The following is a 20,118-nucleotide window of genomic DNA, read 5'->3' on the forward strand; positions in this document are numbered from 1 at the left end:
TCCATAGAAACGTTACTCGATTTAGAAGGAAATGTCTTAGAACACATAGTACTCGTATTTCATAGCGACGCAATTTCCGTGTGAATTCGTCAATGTGTGGGAGTGAGGGATGCAGTAAAGAAGGATTAGTGGATCGGAAATGAGATTGTCGTATCCCAAAAGAAAATCCTGTCGTTTCCATAGAAACGTTACTCGATTTAGAAGGAAATGTCTTAGAACACATAGTACTCGTATTTCATAGCGACGCAATTTCCGTGTGAATTCGTCAATGTGTGGGAGTGAGGGATGCAGTAAAGAAGGATTAGTGGATCTGAAATGAGATTGTCGTATCCCAAAAGAAAACCCTGTCGATTCCTAAGAAACGTTACTCGATTTAGAAAGAAATGTCTTAGAACACATAGTATTTCATAGCGACGCAATTTCCGTGTGAATTCGTCAATGTGTGGGAGTGAGGGATGCAGTAAAGAAGGGTTAGTGGATCGGAAATGTGATTGTCGTATCCCAAAAGAAAATTCTGTCGATTCTATAGAAACGTTACTCGATTTAGAAGGCAATGTCTTAGAACACATAGTACTCGTATTTCATAGCGAGGGAATATCCGTGTGAATTCGTCAATGTTTGGGAGTGAGGGATGCAGTAAAGAAGGATTAGTGGATCGGAAATGAGATTGTCGTATCCCAAAAGAAAATCCTGCCGTTTCCATAGAAACGTTACTCGATTTAGAAGGAAATGTCTTAGAACACATAGTACTAGTATTTCATGGCGACGCAATTTCCGTGTGAATTCGTCAATGTGTGGGAGTGAGGGATGCAGTAAAGAAGGATTAGTGGATCGGAAATGTGATTGTCGTATCCCAAAAGAAAATCCTGTCGTTTCCATAGAAACGTTACTCGATTTAGAAGGAAATGTCTTAGAACACATAGTACTCGTATTTCATAGCGACGGAATTTCCGTGTGAATTTGTCAATGTGTGGGAGTGTGGGATGCAGTAAAGAAGGATTAGTGGATCGGAAATGAGATTGTCGTATCCCAAAAGAAAATCCTGTCGTTTCCATAGAAACGTTACTCGATTTAGAAGGAAATGTCTTAGAACACATAGTACTCGTATTTCATAGCGACGGAATTTCCGTGTGAATTCGTCAATGTGTGGGAGTGAGGGATGCAGTAAAGAAGGATTAGTGGATCGGAAATGTGATTGTCGTATCCCAAAAGAAAATCCTGTCGTTTCCATAGAAAAGTTACTCGATTTGCAAGGATATGTCTTAGAACACATAGTATTTCATAGCGACGCAATTTCCGTGTGAATTCGTCAATGTTTGGGAGTGAGGGATGCAGTAAAGAAGGATTAGTGGATCGGAAATGAGATTGTCGTATCCAAAAAAAAGTCCCGTCGTTTCCATAGAAACGTTACTTGATTTAGAAGGAGAAGTCATAGAACCCATTGTAATTCATAGAGACGCAATTTCCGTGTGAATTTGTCAATGTGTGGGAGTGAGGGATGCAGTAAAGAAGGATTAGTGGATCGGAAATGTGATTGTCGTATCCCAAAAGAAAATCCTGTCGTTTCCATAGAAACGTTACTCGATTTAGAAGGAAATGTCTTAGAAGACATAGTACTCGTATTTCATAGCGACGCAATTTCCGTGTGAATTCGTCAATGTGTGGGAGTGAGGGATGCAGTAAAGAAGGATTAGTGGATCGGAAATGAGATTGTCATATCCCAAAAGAAAATCCTGTCGTTCCCATACAAACGTTACTCGATTTAGAAGGAAATGTTTTAGAACACATAGTATTTCATAGCGACGCAATTTCCGTGTGAATTCGTCAATGTGTGGGAGTGACTGATGCAGTAAAGAAAGATTAGTGGATCTGAAATGAGATTGTCGTATCCCAAAAGATAATCCTGTCGTTTCCATAGAAACGTTACTCGATTAAGAAGGAAATGTCTTAGAACACATAGTATTTCATAGCGACGCAATTTCCGTGTGAATTCGTCAATGTGTGGGAGTGAGGGATGCAGGAAAGAAGGATTAGTGGATCGGAAATGAGATTGTCGTATCCCAAAAGAAAATCCTGTCGTTTCCATAGAAACGTTACTCGATTTAGAAGGAAATGTCTTAGAACACATAGTACTAGTATTTCATGGCGACGCAATTTCCGTGTGAATTCGTCAATGTGTGGGAGTGAGGGATGCAGTAAAGAAGGATTAGTGGATCGGAAATGTGATTGTCGTATCCCAAAAGAAAGTCCTGTCGTTTCCATAGAAACGTTACTCGATTTAGAAGGAAATGTCTTAGAACACATAGTACTCGTATTTCATAGCGACGGAATTTCCGTGTGAATTCGTCAATGTGTGGGAGTGTGGGATGCAGTAAAGAAGGATTAGTGGATCGGAAACGAGATTGTCGTATCCCAAAAGAAAATCCTGTCGTTTCCATAGAAACGTTACTCGATTAAGAAGGAAATGTCTTAGAACACATAGTATTTCATAGCGACGCAATTTCCGTGTGAATTCGTCAATGTGTGGGAGTGAGGGATGCAGTAAAGAAGGATTAGTGGATCGGAAATGTGATTGTCGTATCCCAAAAGAAAATCCTGTCGTTTCCATAGAAACGTTACTTGATTTAGAAAAAGAAGTCATAGAACACATAGTACTCGTATTTCATAGCGACGCAATTTCCGTGTGAATTCGTCAATGTGTGGGAGTGAGGGATGCAGTAAAGAAGGATTAGTGGATCGGAAATGAGATTGTCGTATCCCAAAAGAAAATCCTGTCGTTTCCATAGAAACGTTACTCGATTTAGAAGGAAATGTCTTAGAACACATAGTATTTCATAGCGACGCAATTTCCGTGTGAATTCGTCAATGTTTGGGAGTGAGGGATGCAGTAAAGAAGGATTAGTGGATCGGAAATGTGATTGTCGTATCCCAAAAAAAAGTCCTGTCGTTTCCATAGAAACGTTACTTGATTTAGAAGGAGAAGTCATAGAACCCATAGTATTTCATAGCGACGCAATTTCCGTGTGAATTCGTCAAAGTGTGGGAGTGAGGGATGCAGTAAAGAATAATTAGTGGATCGGAAATGAGATTGTCCTATCCCAAAAGAAAATCCTGTCGTTTCCATAGAAACGTTACTCGATTTAGAAGGAAATGTCTTAGAACACATAGTACTCGTATTTCATAGCGACGCAATTTCCGTGTGAATTCGTCAATGTGTGGGAGTGAGGGATGCAGTAAAGAAGGATTAGTGGATCGGAAATGTGATTGTGGTATCCGAAAAGAAAATCCTGTCGTTTCCATAGAAACGTTACTCGATTTAGAAAAAAATGTCTTAGAACACATAGTATTTCATAGCGACGCAATTTCCGTGTGAATTCGTCAATGTTTGGGAGTGAGGGATGCAGTAAAGAAGGATTAGTGGATCGGAAATGAGATTGTCGTATCCCAAAAAAACGTCCTGTCGTTTCCATAGAAACGTTACTTGATTTAGAAGGAGAAGTCATAGCACCCATAGTAATTCATAGCGACGCTATTTCCGTGTGAATTCGTGAATGTGTGGGAGTGAGGGATGCAGTAAAGAAGGATTAGTGGATCGGAAATGAGATTGTCGTATCCCAAAAGAAAATCCTGTCGTTTCCATAGGAACGTTACTCGATTTAGAAGGAAATGTCTTAGAACACATAGTACTCGTATTTCATAGCGACGCAATTTCCGTGTGAATTCGTCAATGTGTGGGAGTGAGGGATGCAGTAAAGAAAGGTTAGTAGATCGGAAATGTGATTGTCGTATCCCAAAAGAAAATTCTGTCGTTTCTATAGAAACGTTACTCGATTTAGAAGGAAATGTCTTAGAACACATAGTTCTCGTATTTCATAGCGACGGAATTTCCGTGTGAATTCGTCAATGTTTGGGAGTGAGGGATGCAGTAAAGAAGGATTAGTGGATCGGAAATGAGATTGTCGTATCGCAAAAGAAAATCCTGTCGTTTCCATAGAAACGTTACTCGATTTAGAAGGAAATGTCTTAGAACACATAGTACTAGTATTTCATGGCGACGCAATTTCCGTGTGAATTCGTCAATGTGTGGGAGTGAGGGATGCACTAAAGAAGGATTAGTGGATCGGAAATGTGATTGTCGTATCCCAAAAGAAAATCCTGTCGTTTCCATAGAATCGTTACTCGATTTAGAAGGAAATGTCTTAGAACACATAGTACTCGTATTTCATAGCGACGCAATTTCCGTGTGAATTCGTCAATGTGTGGGAGTGAGGGATGCAGTAAAGAAGGATTAGTGGATCGGAAATGAGATTGTCGTATCCCAAAAGAAAATCCTGTCGTTTCCATAGAAACGTTACTCGATTTAGAAGGAAATGTCTTAGAACACATAGTACTCGTATTTCATAGCGACGGAATTTCCGTGTGAATTCGTCAATGTGTGGGAGTGAGGGATGCAGTAAAGAAGGATTAGTGGATCGGAAATGTGATTGTCGTATCCCAAAAGAAGATCCTGTCGTTTCCATAGAAACGTTACTCGATTTGGAAGGAAATGTCTTAGAACACATAGTATTTCATAGCGACGCAATTTCCGTGTGAAGTCGTCAATGTTTGGGAGTGAGGGATGCAGTAAAGAAGGATTAGTGGATCGGAAATGAGATTGTCGTATCCAAAAAAAAGTCCTGTCGTTTCCATAGAAACGTTACTTGATTCAGAAGGAGAAGTCATAGAACCCATTGTAATTCATAGAGACGCAATTTCCGTGTGAGTTTGTCAATGTGTGGGATTGAGGGATGCAGTAAAGAAAAATTAGTGGATCGGAAATGTGATTGTCGTATCCCAAAAGAAAATCCTGTCGTTTCCATAGAAACGTTACTCGATTTAGAAGGAAATGTCTTAGAAGACATAGTACTCGTATTTCATAGCGACGCAATTTCCGTGTGAATTCGTCAATGTGTGGGAGTGAGGGATGCAGTAAAGAAGGATTAGTGGATCGGAAATGAGATTGTCATATCCCAAAAGAAAATCCTGTCGTTTCCATAGAAACGTTACTCGATTTAGAAGGAAATGTTTTAGAACACATAGTATTTCATAGCGACGCAATTTCCGTGTGAATTCGTCAATGTTTGCGAGTGAGGGATGCAGTAAAGAAGGATTAGTGGATCTGAAATGAGATTGTCGTATCCCAAAAGATAATCCTGTCGTTTCCATAGAAACTTTACTCGATTTAGAAGGAAATGTCTTAGAACACATAGTATTTCATAGCGACGCAATTTCCGTGTGAATTCGTCAATGTTTGGGAGTGAGGGATGCGGGTAAAGATGGATTAGTGGATCGGAAATGTAATTGTCGTATCCCAAAAGAAAATCCTGTCGTTTCCATAGAAACGTTACTCGATTTAGAAGGAAATGTCTTAGAACACATAGTACTCGTATTTCATAGCGACGCAATTTCCGTGTGAATTCGTCAATGTGTGGGAGTGAGGGATGCAGTAAAGAAGGATTAGTGGATCGGAAATGAGATTGTCGTATCCCAAAAGATAATCCTGTCGTTTCCATGGAAACGTTACTCGATTAAGAAGGAAATGTCTTAGAACACATAGTATTTCATAGCGACGCAATTTCCGTGTGAATTCGTCAATGTTTGCGAGTGAGGGATGCAGTAAAGAAGGATTAGTGGATCTGCAATGAGATTGTCGTATCCCAAAAGATAATCCCGTCGTTTCCATAGAAACGTTACTCGATTAAGAAGGAAATGTCTTAGAACACATAGTATTTCATAGCGACGCAATTTCCGTGTGAATTCGTCATTGTTTGGGAGTGAGGGATGCGGGTAAAGATGGATTAGTGGATCGGAAATGTAATTGTCGTATCCCAAAAGAAAATCCTGTCGTTTCCATAGAAACGTTACTCGATTTAGAAGGAAATGTCTTAGAACACATAGTACTCGTATTTCATAGCGACGCAATTTCCGTGTGAATTCGTCAATGTGTGGGAGTGAGGGATGCAGTAAAGGAGGATTAGTGGATCGGAAATGAGATTGTCATATCCCAAAAGAAAATCCTGTCGTATCCATAGAAACGTTACTCGAATTAGAGGGAAATGTCTTAGAACACATAGTATTTCAAAGCGACGCAATTTCCGTGTGAATTCGTCAATGTGTGGGAGTGACTGATGCAGTAAAGAAGGATTAGTGGATCTGAAATGAGATTGTCGTATCCCAAAAGATAATCCTGTCGTTTCCATGGAAACGTTACTCGATTAAGAAGGAAATGTCTTAGAACACATAGTATTTCATAGCGACGCAATTTCCGTGTGAATTCGTCAATGTTTGCGAGTGAGGGATGCAGTAAAGAAGGATTAGTGGATCTGCAATGAGATTGTCGTATCCCAAAAGATAATCCCGTCGTTTCCATAGAAACGTTACTCGATTAAGAAGGTAATGTCTTAGAACACATAGTATTTCATAGCGACGCAATTTCCGTGTGAATTCGTCAATGTTTGGGAGTGAGGGATGCGGGTAAAGATGGATTAGTGGATCGGAAATGTAATTGTCGTATCCCAAAAGAAAATCCTGTCGTTTCCATAGAAACGTTACTCGATTTAGAAGGAAATGTCTTAGAACACATAGTACTCGTATTTCATAGCGACGCAATTTCCGTGTGAATTCGTCAATGTGTGGGAGTGAGGGATGCAGTAAAGAAGAATTAGTGGATCGGAAATGAGATTGTCATATCCCAAAAGACAATCCTGTCGTTTCCATTTAAACGTTACTCGATTTAGAGGGAAATGTCTTAGAACACATAGTATTTCATAGCGACGCAATTTCCATGTAAATTCGTCAATGTGTGGGAGTGACTGATGCAGTAAAGAAGGATTAGTGGATCTGAAATGAGATTGTCGTATCCCAAAAGATAATCCGTTCATTTCCATAGAAACGTTACTCGATTAAGAAGGAAATGTCTTAGAACACATAGTATTTCATAGCGACGCAATTTCCGTGTCAAGTCGTCAATGTTTGCGAGTGAGGGATGCAGTAAAGAAGGATTAGTGGATCGGAAATGAGATTGTCGTATCCCAAAAAAAAGTCCTGTCGTTTCCATAGAAACGTTACTTGATTTAGAAGGAGAAGTCATAGAACCCAGAGTAATTCATAGCGACGCAATTTCCGTGTGAATTCGTCAATGTGTGGGAGTGAGGGATGCAGTAAAGGAGGATTAGTGGATCGGAAATGAGATTGTCGTATCCCAAAAGAAAATCCTGTCGTTTCCGTAGAAACGTTACTCGATTTAGAAGGAAATGTCTTAGAACACATAGTACTCGTATTTCATAGCGACGCAATTTCCGTGTGAATTCGTCAATGTTTGGGACTGAGGGATGCAGTAAAAAAGGATTAGTGGATCGGAAATGTGATTGTCGTATCCCAAAAGAAAATCCTGTCGTTTCCATAGAAACGTTACTCGATTTAGAAGGAAATGTCTTAGAACACATAGTACTCGTATTTCATAGCGACGGAATTTCCGTGTGAATTCGTCAATGTGTGGGAGTGAGGGATGCAGTAAAGAAGAATTAGTCGATCGGAAATGAGATTATCGTATCCCAAAAGAAAACGCTGCCGATTCCATAGATACGTTACTCGATTTAGAAGGGGAAGTCATAGAACCCATAGTAATTCATAGCGACGCAATTTCCGTGTGAATTCGTCAATGTTTGGGAGTGAGGGATGCAGTAAAGAAGGATTAGTGGATCGGAAATGTGATTGTCGTATCCGAAAAGAAAATCCTGACGTTTCCATAGAAACGTTACTCGATTTAGAAGGAAATGTCTTAGAACACATAGTAATTCATAGCGACGCAATTTCCGTGTGAATTCGTCAATGTTTGGGAGTGAGGGATGCAGTAAAGAAGGATTAGTGGATTGGAAATATGATTGTCGTATCCCAAAAGAAAATCCTGTCGTTTCCATAAAAACGTTACTCGATTTAGAAGGAAATGTCTTACAACACATAGTACTCGTATTTCATAGCGACCCAATTTCCGTGTGAATTCGTCAATGTGTGGGAGTGAGGGATGCAGTAAAGAAGGATTAGTGGATCGGAAATGAGATTGTCGTATCCCAAAAGAAAACCCTGTCGTTTCCATAGAAACGTTACTCGATTTAGAAGGAAATGTCTTAGAACACATAGTATTTCATAGCGACGCAAATTCCGTGTGAATTCGTCAATGTGTGGGAGTGAGGGATGCAGTAAAGAAGGGTTAGTAGATCGGAAATGTGATTGTCGTATCCCAAAAGAAAATTCTGCCGTTTCTATAGAAACGTTACTCGATTTAGAAGGAAATGTATTAGAACACATAGTACTCGTATATCATAGCGACGGAATTTCCGTGTGAATTCGTCAATGTTTGGGAGTGAGGGATGCAGTAAAGAAGGATTAGTGGATCGGAAATGAGATTGTCGTATCCCAAAAGAAAATCCTGTCGTTTCCATAGAAACGTTACTCGATTTAGAAGGAAATGTCTTAGAACACATAGTACTAGTATTTCATGGCGACGCAATTTCCGTGTCAATTCGTCAGTGTGTGGGAGTGAGGGATGCAGTAAAGAAGGATTAGTGGATCGGAAATGTGATTGTCGTATCCCAAAAGAAAATCCTGTCGTTTCCATAGAAACGTTACTCGATTTAGAAGGAAATGTCTTAGAACACATGGTACTCGTATTTCATAGCGACGCAATTTCCGTGTGAATTCGTCAATGTGTGGGAGTGAGGGATGCAGTAAAGAAGGATTAGTGGATCGGAAATGAGATTGTCGTATCCCAAAAGAAAATCCTATCGTTTCCTTAGAAACGTTACTCGATTTGGAAGGAAATGTCTTAGAACACATAGTACTCGTATTTCATAGCGACGGAATTTCCGTGTGAATTCGTCAATGTGTGGGAGTGAGGGATGCAGTAAAGAAGGATTAGTGGATCGGAAATGTGATTGTCGTATCCCAAAAGAAAATCCTGTCGTTTCCATAGAAAGGTTACTCGATTTTTAAGGAAATGTCTTATAACACATAGTATTTCATAGCGACGCAATTTCCGTGTGAAGTCGTCAATGTTTGGGAGTGAGGGATGCAGTAAAGAAGGATTAGTGGATCGGAAATGAGATTGTCGTATCCAAAAAAAAGTCCTGTCATTTCCATAGAAACGTTACTTGATTTAGAAAGAGAAGTCATAGAACCCATTGTAATTCATAGAGACGCAATTTCCGTGTGAATTTGTCAATGTGTGGGAGTGAGGGATGCAGTGAAGAAGGATTAGTGGATCGGAAATGTGATTGTCGTATCCCAAAAGAGAATCCTGTCGTTTCCATAGAAACGTTACTCGATTTAGAAGGAAATGTCTTAGAACACATAGTACTCCTATTTCATAGCGACGCAATTTCCGTGTGAATTCGTCAATGTGTGGGAGTGAGGGATGCAGTAAAGAAGGATTAGTTAATCGGAAATGAGATTGTCGTATCCCAAAAGAAAATCCTGTCGTTTCCGTAGAAACGTTACTCGATTTAGAAGGAAATGACTTAGAACACATAGTACTCGTATTTCATAGCGACGCAATTTCCGTGTGAATTCGTCAATGTGTGGGAGTGAGGGATGCAGTAAAGAAGGATTAGTGGATCGGAAATGAGATTGTCATATCCCAAAAGAAAATCCTGTCGTTTCCATAGAAACGTTACTCGAATTAGAGGGAAAAGTCTTAGAACACATAATATTTTATAGCGACGCAATTTCCGTGTGAATTCGTCAATGTTTGGGAGTGAGGGATGCGGGTAAAGATGGATTAGTGGATCGGAAATGTAATTGTCGTATCCCAAAAGAAAATCCTGTCGTTTCCATAGAAACGTTACTCGATTTAGAAGGAAATGTCTTAGAACACATAGTACTCGTATTTCATAGCGACGCAATTTCCGTGTGAATTCGTCAATGTGTGGGAGTGAGGGATGCAGTAAAGAAGGATTAGTGGATCGGAAATGAGATTGTCGTATCCCAAAAGAAAATCCGGTCGTTTCCATAGAAACGTTACTCGATATAGAGGGAAATGTCTTAGAACACATAGTATTTCATAGCGACGCAATTTTCGTGTGAATTCGTCAATGTGTGGGAGTGACTGATGCAGTAAAGAAGGGTTAGTGGATCTGAAATGAGATTGTCGTATCCCAAAAGATAATCCTGTCGTTTCCATAGAAACGTTACTAGATTAAGAAGGAAATGTCTTAGAACACATAGTATTTCATAGCGACGCAATTTCCGTGTGAATTCGTCAATGTGTGGGAGTGAGGGATGCAGTAAAGAAGGATTAGTGATTCGGAAATGTGATTGTCGTATCCCAAAAGAGAATCCTGTCGTTTCCATAGAAACGTTACTCGATTTAGAAGGAAATGTCTTAGAACACATAGTACTCGTATTTCATAGCGACGCAATTTCCGTGTGAATTCGTCAATGTGTGGGAGTGAGGGATGCAGTAAAGAAGGATTAGTGGATCGGAAATGAGATTGTCGTATCCCAAAAGAAAATCCTGTCGTTTCCATAGGAACGTTACTCGATTTAGAAGGAAATGTCTAAGAACACATAGTACTCGTATTTCATAGCGACGCAATTTCCGTGTGAATACGTCAATGTGTGGGAGTGAGGGATGCAGTAAAGAAGGATTAGTGGATCGGAAATGAGATTGTCGTATCCCAAAAGAAAATCCTGTCGTTTCCGTAGAAACGTTACTCGATTTAGAAGGAAATGTCTTAGAACACATAGTACTCGTATTTCATAGCGACACAATTTCCGTGTGAATTCGTCAATGTTTGGGACTGAGGGATGCAGTAAAAAAGGATTAGTGGATCGGAAATGTGATTGTCGTATCCCAAAAGAAAATCCTGTCGTTTCCATAGAAACGTTACTCGATTTAGAAGGAAATGTCTTAGAACACATAGTACTAGTATTTCATGGCGACGCAATTTCCGTGTTAATTCGTCAGTGTGTGGGAGTGAGGGATGCAGTAAAGAAGGATTAGTGGATCGGAAATGTGATTGTCGTATCCCAAAAGAAAATCCTGTCGTTTCCATAGAAACGTTACTCGATTTAGAAGGAAATGTCTTAGAACACATAGTACTCGTATTTCATAGCGACGCAATTTCCGTGTGAATTCGTCAATGTGTGGGAGTGAGGGATGCAGTAAAGAAGGATTAGTGGATCGGAAATGAGATTGTCGTATCCCAAAAGAAAATCCTATCGTTTCCTTAGAAACGTTACTCGATTTAGAAGGAAATGTCTTAGAACACATGGTACTCGTATTTCATAGCGACGGAATTTCCGTGTGAATTCGTCAATGTGTGGAAGTGAGGGATGCAGTAAAGAAGGATTAGTGGATCGGAAATGTGATTGTCGTATCCCAAAGGAAAATCCTGTCGTTTCCATAGAAACGTTACTCGATTTGGAAGGAAATGTCTTATAACACATAGTATTTCATAGCGACGCAATTTCCGTGTGAAGTCGTCAATGTTTGGGAGTGAGGGATGCAGTAAAGAAGGATTAGTGGATCGGAAATGAGATTGTCGTATCCAAAAAAAAGTCCTGTCATTTCCATAGAAACGTTACTTGATTTAGAAGGAGAAGTCATAGAACCCATTGTAATTCATAGAGACGCAATTTCCGTGTGAATTTGTCAATGTGTGGGAGTGAGGGATGCAGTAAAGAAGGATTAGTGGATCGGAAATGTGATTGTCGTATCCCAAAAGAGAATCCTGTCGTTTCCATAGAAACGTTACTCGATTTAGAAGGAAATGTCTCAGAACACATAGTACTCCTATTTCATAGCGACGCAATTTCCGTGTGAATTCGTCAATGTGTGGGAGTGAGGGATGCAGTAAAGAAGGATTAGTTAATCGGAAATGAGATTGTCGTATCCCAAAAGAAAATCCTGTCGTTTCCGTAGAAACGTTACTCGATTTAGAAAGAAATGACTTAGAACACATAGTACTCGTATTTCATAGCGACGCAATTTCCGTGTGAATTCGTCAATGTGTGGGAGTGAGGGATGCAGTAAAGAAGGATTAGTGGAACGGAAATGAGATTGTCATATCCCAATAGAAAATCCTGTCGTTTCCATAGAAACGTTACTCGAATTAGAGGGAAAAGTCTTAGAACACATAGTATTTTATAGCGACGCAATTTCCGTGTGAATTCGTCAATGTTTGGGAGTGAGGGATGCGGGTAAAGATGGATTAGTGGATCGGAAATGTAATTGTCGTATCCCAAAAGAAAATCCTGTCGTTTCCATAGAAACGTTACTCGATTTAGAAGGAAATGTCTTAGAACACATAGTACTCGTATTTCATAGCGACGCAATTTCCGTGTGAATTCGTCAATGTGTGGGAGTGAGGGATGCAGTAAAGAAGGATTAGTGGATCGGAAATGAGATTGTCATATCCCAAAAGAAAATCCGGTCGTTTCCATAGAAACGTTACTCGATATAGAGGGAAATGTCTTAGAACACATAGTATTTCATAGCGACGCAATTTTCGTGTGAATTCGTCAATGTGTGGGAGTGACTGATGCAGTAAAGAAGGGTTAGTGGATCTGAAATGAGATTGGCGTATCCCAAAAGATAATCCTGCCGTTTCCATAGAAACGTTACTAGATTAAGAAGGAAATGTCTTAGAACACATAGTATTTCATAGCGACGCAATTTCCGTGTGAAGTCGTCAATGTTTGCGAGTGAGGGATGCAGTAAAGAAGGATTAGTGGATCGGAAATGAAATTGTCGTATCCCAAAAAAAGTCCTGTCGTTTCCATTGAAACGTTACTTGATTTAGAAGGAGAAGTCACAGAACCAACAGTAATTCATAGCGACGCAATTTCCGTGTGAATTCGTCAATGTGTGGGAGTGAGGGATGCAGTAAAGAAGGATTAGTGGGTCGGAAATGTGATTGTCGTATCCCAAAAGAAAATCCGGTCGTTTCCATAGAAACGTTACTCGATATAGAGGGAAATGTCTTAGAACACATAGTATTTCATAGCGACGCAATTTTCGTGTGAATTCGTCAATGTGTGGGAGTGACTGATGCAGTAAAGAAGGGTTAGTGGATCTGAAATGAGATTGTCGTATCCCAAAAGAAAATCCTGTCGTTTCCGTAGAAACGTTACTCGATTTAGAAGGAAATGTCTTAGAACACATAGTACTCGTATTTCATAGCGACACAATTTCCGTGTGAATTCGTCAATGTTTGGGACTGAGGGATGCAGTAAAAAAGGATTAGTGGATCGGAAATGTGATTGTCGTATCCCAAAAGAAAATCCTGTCGTTTCCATAGAAACGTTACTCGATTTAGAAGGAAATGTCTTAGAACACATAGTACTCGTATTTCATAGCGACGGAATTTCCGTGTGAATTCGTCAATGTGTGGGAGTGAGGGATGCAGTAAAGAAGAATTAGTCGATCGGAAATGAGATTGTCGTATCCCAAAAGAAAACGCTGTCGATTCCATAGGTACGTTACTCGATTTAGAAGGGGAAGTCATAGAACCCATAGTAATTCATAGCGACGCAATTTCCGTGTGAATTCGTCAATGTTTGGGAGTGAGGGATGCAGTAAAGAAGGATTAGTGGGTCGGAAATGTGATTGTCGTATCCCAAAAGAAAATCCTGTCGTTTCCATAGAAACGTTACTCGATTTAGAAGGAAATGTCTTAGAACACATAGTATTTCATAGCGACGCAATTTCCGTGTGAATTCGTCAATGTTTGGGAGTGAGGGATGCAGTAAACAAGGATTAGTGGATCGGAAATGTGATTGTCGTATCCCAAAAGAAAATCCTGTCGTTTCCATAAAAACGTTACTCGATTTAGAAGGAAATGTCTTAGAACACATAGTACTCGTATTTCATAGCGACGCAATTTCCGTGTGAATTCGTCAATGTGTGGGAGTGAGGGATGCAGTAAAGAAGGATTAGTGGATCGGAAATGAGATTGTCGTATCCCAAAAGAAAACCCTGTCGATTCCATAGAAACGTTACTCGATTTAGAAGGAGAAGTCATAGAACCCATAGTAAATCATAGCGACGCAATTTCCGTGTGAATTCGTCAATGTTTGGGAGTGATGGATGCAGTAAAGATGGATTGATGGATCGGAAATGTGATTGTCGTATCCCAAAAGAAAATCCTGTCGTTTCCATAGAAACGTTACTCGATTTAGAAGGAAATGTCTTAGAACACATAGTACTCGTATTTCATAGCGACGCAATTTCCGTGTGAATTCGTCAATGTGTGGGAATGAGGGATGCAGTAAAGAAGGATGAGTGGATCGGAAATGTGATTGTCGTTTCGCAAAAGAAAATCCTGTCGTTTCCATAGACACGTTACTCGATTTAAAAGGAAATGTCTTAGAACACATAGTACTCTTATTTCATAGCGTCGGAATTTCCGTGTGAATTCGTCAATGTGTGGGAGTGAGGGATGCAGTAAAGAAGGATTAGTGGATCGGAAATGAGATTGTCGTATCCCAAAAGGAAATCCTGTCGTTTCCATAGAAACGTTACTCGATTTAGAAAGAAATGTCTTAGAACACATAGTATTTCATAGCGACGCAATTTCCGTGTGAATTCGTCAATGTTAGGGAGTGAGGGATGCAGTAATGAAGGATTAGTGGATCGGAAATGAGATTGTCGTATCCCAAAAAAAAGTCCTGTCGTTTCCATAGAAACGTTACTTGATTTAGAAGGAGAAGTCATAGAACCCATAGTAATTCATAGCGACGCAATTTCCGTGTGAATTCGTGAATGTGTGGGAGTGAGGGATGCAGTAAAGAAGGATTAGTCGATCGGAAATGTGATTGTCGTATCCCAAAAGAAAATCCTGTCGTTTCCATAGAAACGTTACTCGATTTAGAAGGAAATGTCTTAGAACACATAGTACTCGTATTTCATAGCGACGCAATTTCCGTGTGAATTCGTCAATGTGTGGGAGTGAGGGATGCAGTAAAGAAGGATTAGTGGATCGGAAATGAGATTGTCGTATCCCAAAAGAAAATCCTGTCGTTTCCGTAGAAACGTTACTCGATTTAGAAGGAAATGTCTTAGAACACATAGTACTCGTATTTCATAGCGACACAATTTCCGTATGAATTCGTCAATGTTTGGGACTGAGGGATGCAGTAAAAAAGGATTAGTGGATCGGAAATGTGATTGTCGTATCCCAAAAGAAGATCCTGTCGTTTCCATAGAAACGTTACTCGATTTAGAAGGAAATGTCTTAGAACACATAGTACTCGTATTTCATAGCGACGCAATTTCCGTGTGAATTCGTCAATGTGTGGGAGTGAGGGATGCGGTAAAGAAGGATTAGTGGATCGGAAATGAGATTGTCGTATCCCAAAAGAAAACCCTGTCGATTCCATAGAAACGTTACTCGATTTAGAAGGAGAAGTCATAGAACCCATAGTAAATCATAGCGACGCAATTTCCGTGTGAATTCGTCAATGTTTGGGAGTGAGGGATGCAGTGAAGATGGATTAGTGGATCGGAAATGTGATTGTCGTATCCCAAAAGAAAATCCTGTCGTTTCCATAGAAACGTTACTCGATTTAGAAGGAAATGTCTTAGAACACATAGTACTCGTATTTCATAGCGACGCAATTTCCGTGTGAATTCGTCAATGTGTGGGAATGAGGGATGCAGTAAAGAAGGATTAGTGGATCGGAAAAGTGATTGTCGTATCGCAAAAGAAAATCCTGTCGTTTCCATAGAAACGTTACTCGATTTAAAAGGAAATGTCTTAGAACACATAGTACTCTTATTTCATAGCGTCGGAATTTCCGTGTGAATTCGTCAATGTGTGGGAGTGAGGGATGCAGTAAAGAAGGATTAGTGGATCGGAAATGAGATTGTCGTATCCCAAAAGAAAATCCTGTCGTTTCCATAGAAACGTTACTCGATTTAGAAGGAAATGTCTTAGAACACATAGTATTTCATAGCGACGAAATTTCCGTGTGAGTTCGTCAATGTGTGGGAGTGAGGATGCAGTAAAGAAGGATTAGTGGATCGGAAATGAGATTGTCGTATCCCAAAAAAAAGTCCTGTCGTTTCCATAGAAACGTTACTTGATTTAGAAGGAGAAGTCATAGAACACATAGTACTCGTATTTCATAGCGACGCAATTTCCGTGTGAATTCGTCAATGTGTGGGAGTGAGGGCTGCAGTAAAGAAGGATTAGTGGATCGGAAATGAGATTGTCGTATCCCAAAAGAAAATCCTGTCGTTTCCATAGAAACGTTACTCGATTTAGAAAGAAATGTCTTAGAACACATAGTATTTCATAGCGACGCAATTTCCGTGTGAATTCGTCAATGTGTGGCAGTGAGGGATGCAGTGAAGAAGGATTAGTGGATCGGAAATGAGATTGTCGTATCCCAAAAGAAAATTCTGTCGTTACCATAGAAACGTTACTCGATTTAGAAAGAAACGTCTTAGAACACGTAGTATTTCATAGCGACGCAATTTCCGTGTGAATTCGTCAATGTTTGGGAGTGAGGGATGCGGGTAAGGATGGATTAGTGGATCGGAAATGTGATTGTCGTATCCCAAAAGAAAATCCTGTCGTTTCCATAGAAACGTTACTCGATTTAGAAGGAAATGTCTTAGAACACATAGTACTCGTATTTCATAGCGACGGAATTTCCGTGTAAATTCGTCAATGTTTGGGAGTGAGGGATGCAGTAAAAAAGGATTAGTGGATCGGAAATGAGATTGTCGTATCCCAAAAGAAAATCCTGTCGTTTCCATAGAAACGTTACTCGATTTAGAAGGAAATGTCTTAGAACACATAGTACTCGTATTTCATAGCGACGGAATTTCCGTGTGAATACGTCAATGTTTGGGAGTGAGGGATGCAGTAAAGAAGGATTAGTGGATCGTAAATGAGATTGTCGTATCCCAAAAGAAAATCCTGTCGTTTCCATAGAAACGTTACTCGATTTAGAAGGAATTGTCTTAGAACACATAGTACTCGTATTTCATAGCGACGCAATTTCCGTGTGAATTCGTCAATGTGTGGGAGTGAGGGATGCAGTAAAGAAGGATTAGTGGATCGGAAATGAGATTGTCGTATCCCAAAAAAAAGTCCTGTCGTTTCCATAGAAACGGTACTTGATTTAGAAGGAGAAGTCATAGAACCCATAGTAATTCATAGCGACGCAATTTCCGTGTGAATTCGTCAATGTGTGGGAGTGAGGGATGCAGTAAAGAAGGATTAGTGGATCGGAAATGAGATTGTCGTATCCCAAAAGAAAAATCTGTCGTTTGCATAGAAACGTTACTCGATTTAGAAAGAAATGTCTTAGAACACATAGTATTTCATAGCGACGCAATTTACGTGTGAATTCGTCAATGTTTGGGAGTGAGGGATGCGGGTAAAGATGGATTAGTGAATCGGAAATGTGATTGTCGTATCCCAAAAGAAAATCCCGTCGTTTCCATAGAAACGTTACTCGATTTAGAAGGAAATGTCTTAGAACACATAGTACTCGTATTTCATAGCGACGGAATTTCCGTGTGAATTCTTCAATGTTTGGGAGTGAGGGATGCAGTAAAGAAGGATTAGTGGATCGGAAATGAGATTGTCGTATCACAAAAGAAAATCCTGTCGTTTCCATAGAAACGTTACTCGATTTAGAAGGAAATGTCTTAGAACACATAGTTCTCGTATTCCATAGCGACGCAATTTCCGTGTGAATTCGTCAATGTGTGGGAGTGAGGGATGCAGTAAAGAAGGGTTAGTGGATCGGAAATGAGATTGTCGTATCCCAAAAGAAAATTCTGTCGTTTCCATAGAAACGTTACTCGATTTAGAAAGAAATGTCTTAGAACACATAGTATTTCATAGCGACGCAATTTCCGTTTGAATTCGTCAATGTTTGGGAGTGAGGGATGCGGGTAAAGATGGGTTAGTGGATCGGAAATGTGATTGTCGTATCCCAAAAGAAAATCCTGTCGTTTCCATAGAAACGTTACTCGATTTGGAAGGAAAAGTCTTAGAACACATAGTACTCGTATTTCATAGCGACGGAATTTCGGTGTGAATTCGTCAATGTTTGGGAGTGAGGGATGCAGTAAAGAAGGATTAGTGGATCGGAAATGAGATTGTCGTATCCCAGAAGAAAATCCTGTCGTTTCCATAGAAACGTTACTCGATTTAGAAGGAAATGTCTTAGAACACATAGTACTCGTATTTCATAGCGACGGAATTTTCGTGTGAATTCGTCAATGTGTGGGAGTGAGGGATGCAGTAAAGAAGGATTAGTGGATCGGAAATGAGATTGTCGTATCCCAAAAGAAAATTCTGCCGTTTCCATAGAAACGTTACTCGATTTAGAAAGAAATGTCTTAGAACACATAGTATTTCATAGCGACGCAATTTCCGTGTGAATTCGTCAATGTTTGGGAGTGAGGGATGCGGGTAAAGATGGATTAGTGCATCGGAAATGTGACTGTCGTATCCCAAAGGAAAATCCTGTCGTTTCCATAGAAACGTTACTCGATTTAGAAGGAAATGTCTTAGAACACATAGTACTCGTATTTCATAGCGACGGAATTTCCGTGTGAATTCGTCAATGTTTGGGAGTGAGGGATGCAGTAAAGAAGGATTAGTGGATCGGAAATGAGATTGTCGTATCCCAAAAGAAAATCCTGTCGTTTCCATAGAAACGTTACTCGATTTAGAAGGAAATGTCTTAGAACACATAGTACTCGTATTTCATAGCGACGCAATTTCCGTGTGAATTCGTCAATGTGTGGGAGTGAGGGATGCAGTAAAGAAGGATTAGTGGATCGGAAATGAGATTGTCGTATCCCAAAAGAAAATCCTGTCGTTTCCATAGAAACGTTACTCGATTTAGAAGGAAATGTCTTAGAACACATAGTACTCGTATTTCATAGCGACGCAATTTCCGTTTGAATTCGTCAATGTGTGGGAGTGAGGGATGCAGTAAAGAAGGATTAGTGGATCGGAAATGTGATTGTCGTATCCCAAAAGAAAATCCTGTCGTTTCCATAGAAACGTTACTCGATTTAGAAGGAAATGTCTTAGAACACACAGTACTCGTATTTCATAGCGACGGAATTTCCGTGTGAATTCGTCAATGTTTGGGAGTGAGGGATGCAGTAAAGAAGGATTAGTGGATCGGAAATGTGATTGTCGTATCCCAAAAGAAATTCCTGTCGTTTCCATAGAAACGTTACTCGATTTGGAAGGAAATGTCTTAGAACACATAGTACTCGTATTTCATAGCGACGCAATTTCCGTGTGAATTCGTCAATGTTTGGGAGTGAGGGATGCAGTAAAGAAGGATTAGTGGATCAGAAATGTGATTGTCGTATCCCAAATGAAAATCCTGTCGTTTCCATAGAAACGTTACTCGATTTAGAAGGAAATGTCTTGGAACACATAGTACTCGTATTTCATGGCGACGCAATTTCCGTGTGAATTCGTCAATGTGTGTGAGTGAGGGATGCAGTAAAGAAGGATTAGTAGATCGGAAATGAGATTGTCGTATCCCAAAAGAAAACGCTGTCGATTCCATAGAAACGTTACTCGATTTAGAAGGGGAAGTCATAGAACCCATAGTAATTCATAGCGACGCAATTTCCTTGTGAATTCGTCAATGTTTGGGAGTGAGGGATGCAGTAAAGAAGGATTAGTGGATCGGAAATGTGATTGTGGTGTCCCAAAAGAAAATCCTGTCGTTTCCATAGAAACGTTACTCGATTTAGAAGGAAATGTCCTAGAACACACAGTATTTCATAGCGACGCAATTTCCGTGTGAATTCGTCAATGTGTGGGAGTGAGGGATGCAGTAAAGAAGGATTAGTGGATCTGAAATGAGATTACCGTATCCCAAAAGAAAATCCTGTCGTTTCCATAGTAACGTTACTCGATTTAAAGGAAATGTCGTAGAACACATAGTATTTCATAGCAACGCAATTTCCGTGTGAATTCGTCAATGTTTGGGAGTGAGGGATGCAGTAAAGAAGGATTAGTGGATCGGAAATGTGATTGTCGTATCCCAAAAGAAAATCCTGTCGTTTCCATAGAAACGTTACTC

This window comes from Schistocerca americana, chromosome 7 (genome assembly GCF_021461395.2).
Source record: "Schistocerca americana isolate TAMUIC-IGC-003095 chromosome 7, iqSchAmer2.1, whole genome shotgun sequence".
In the NCBI taxonomy this organism is placed as follows: Eukaryota; Metazoa; Arthropoda; class Insecta; order Orthoptera; family Acrididae; genus Schistocerca; species Schistocerca americana.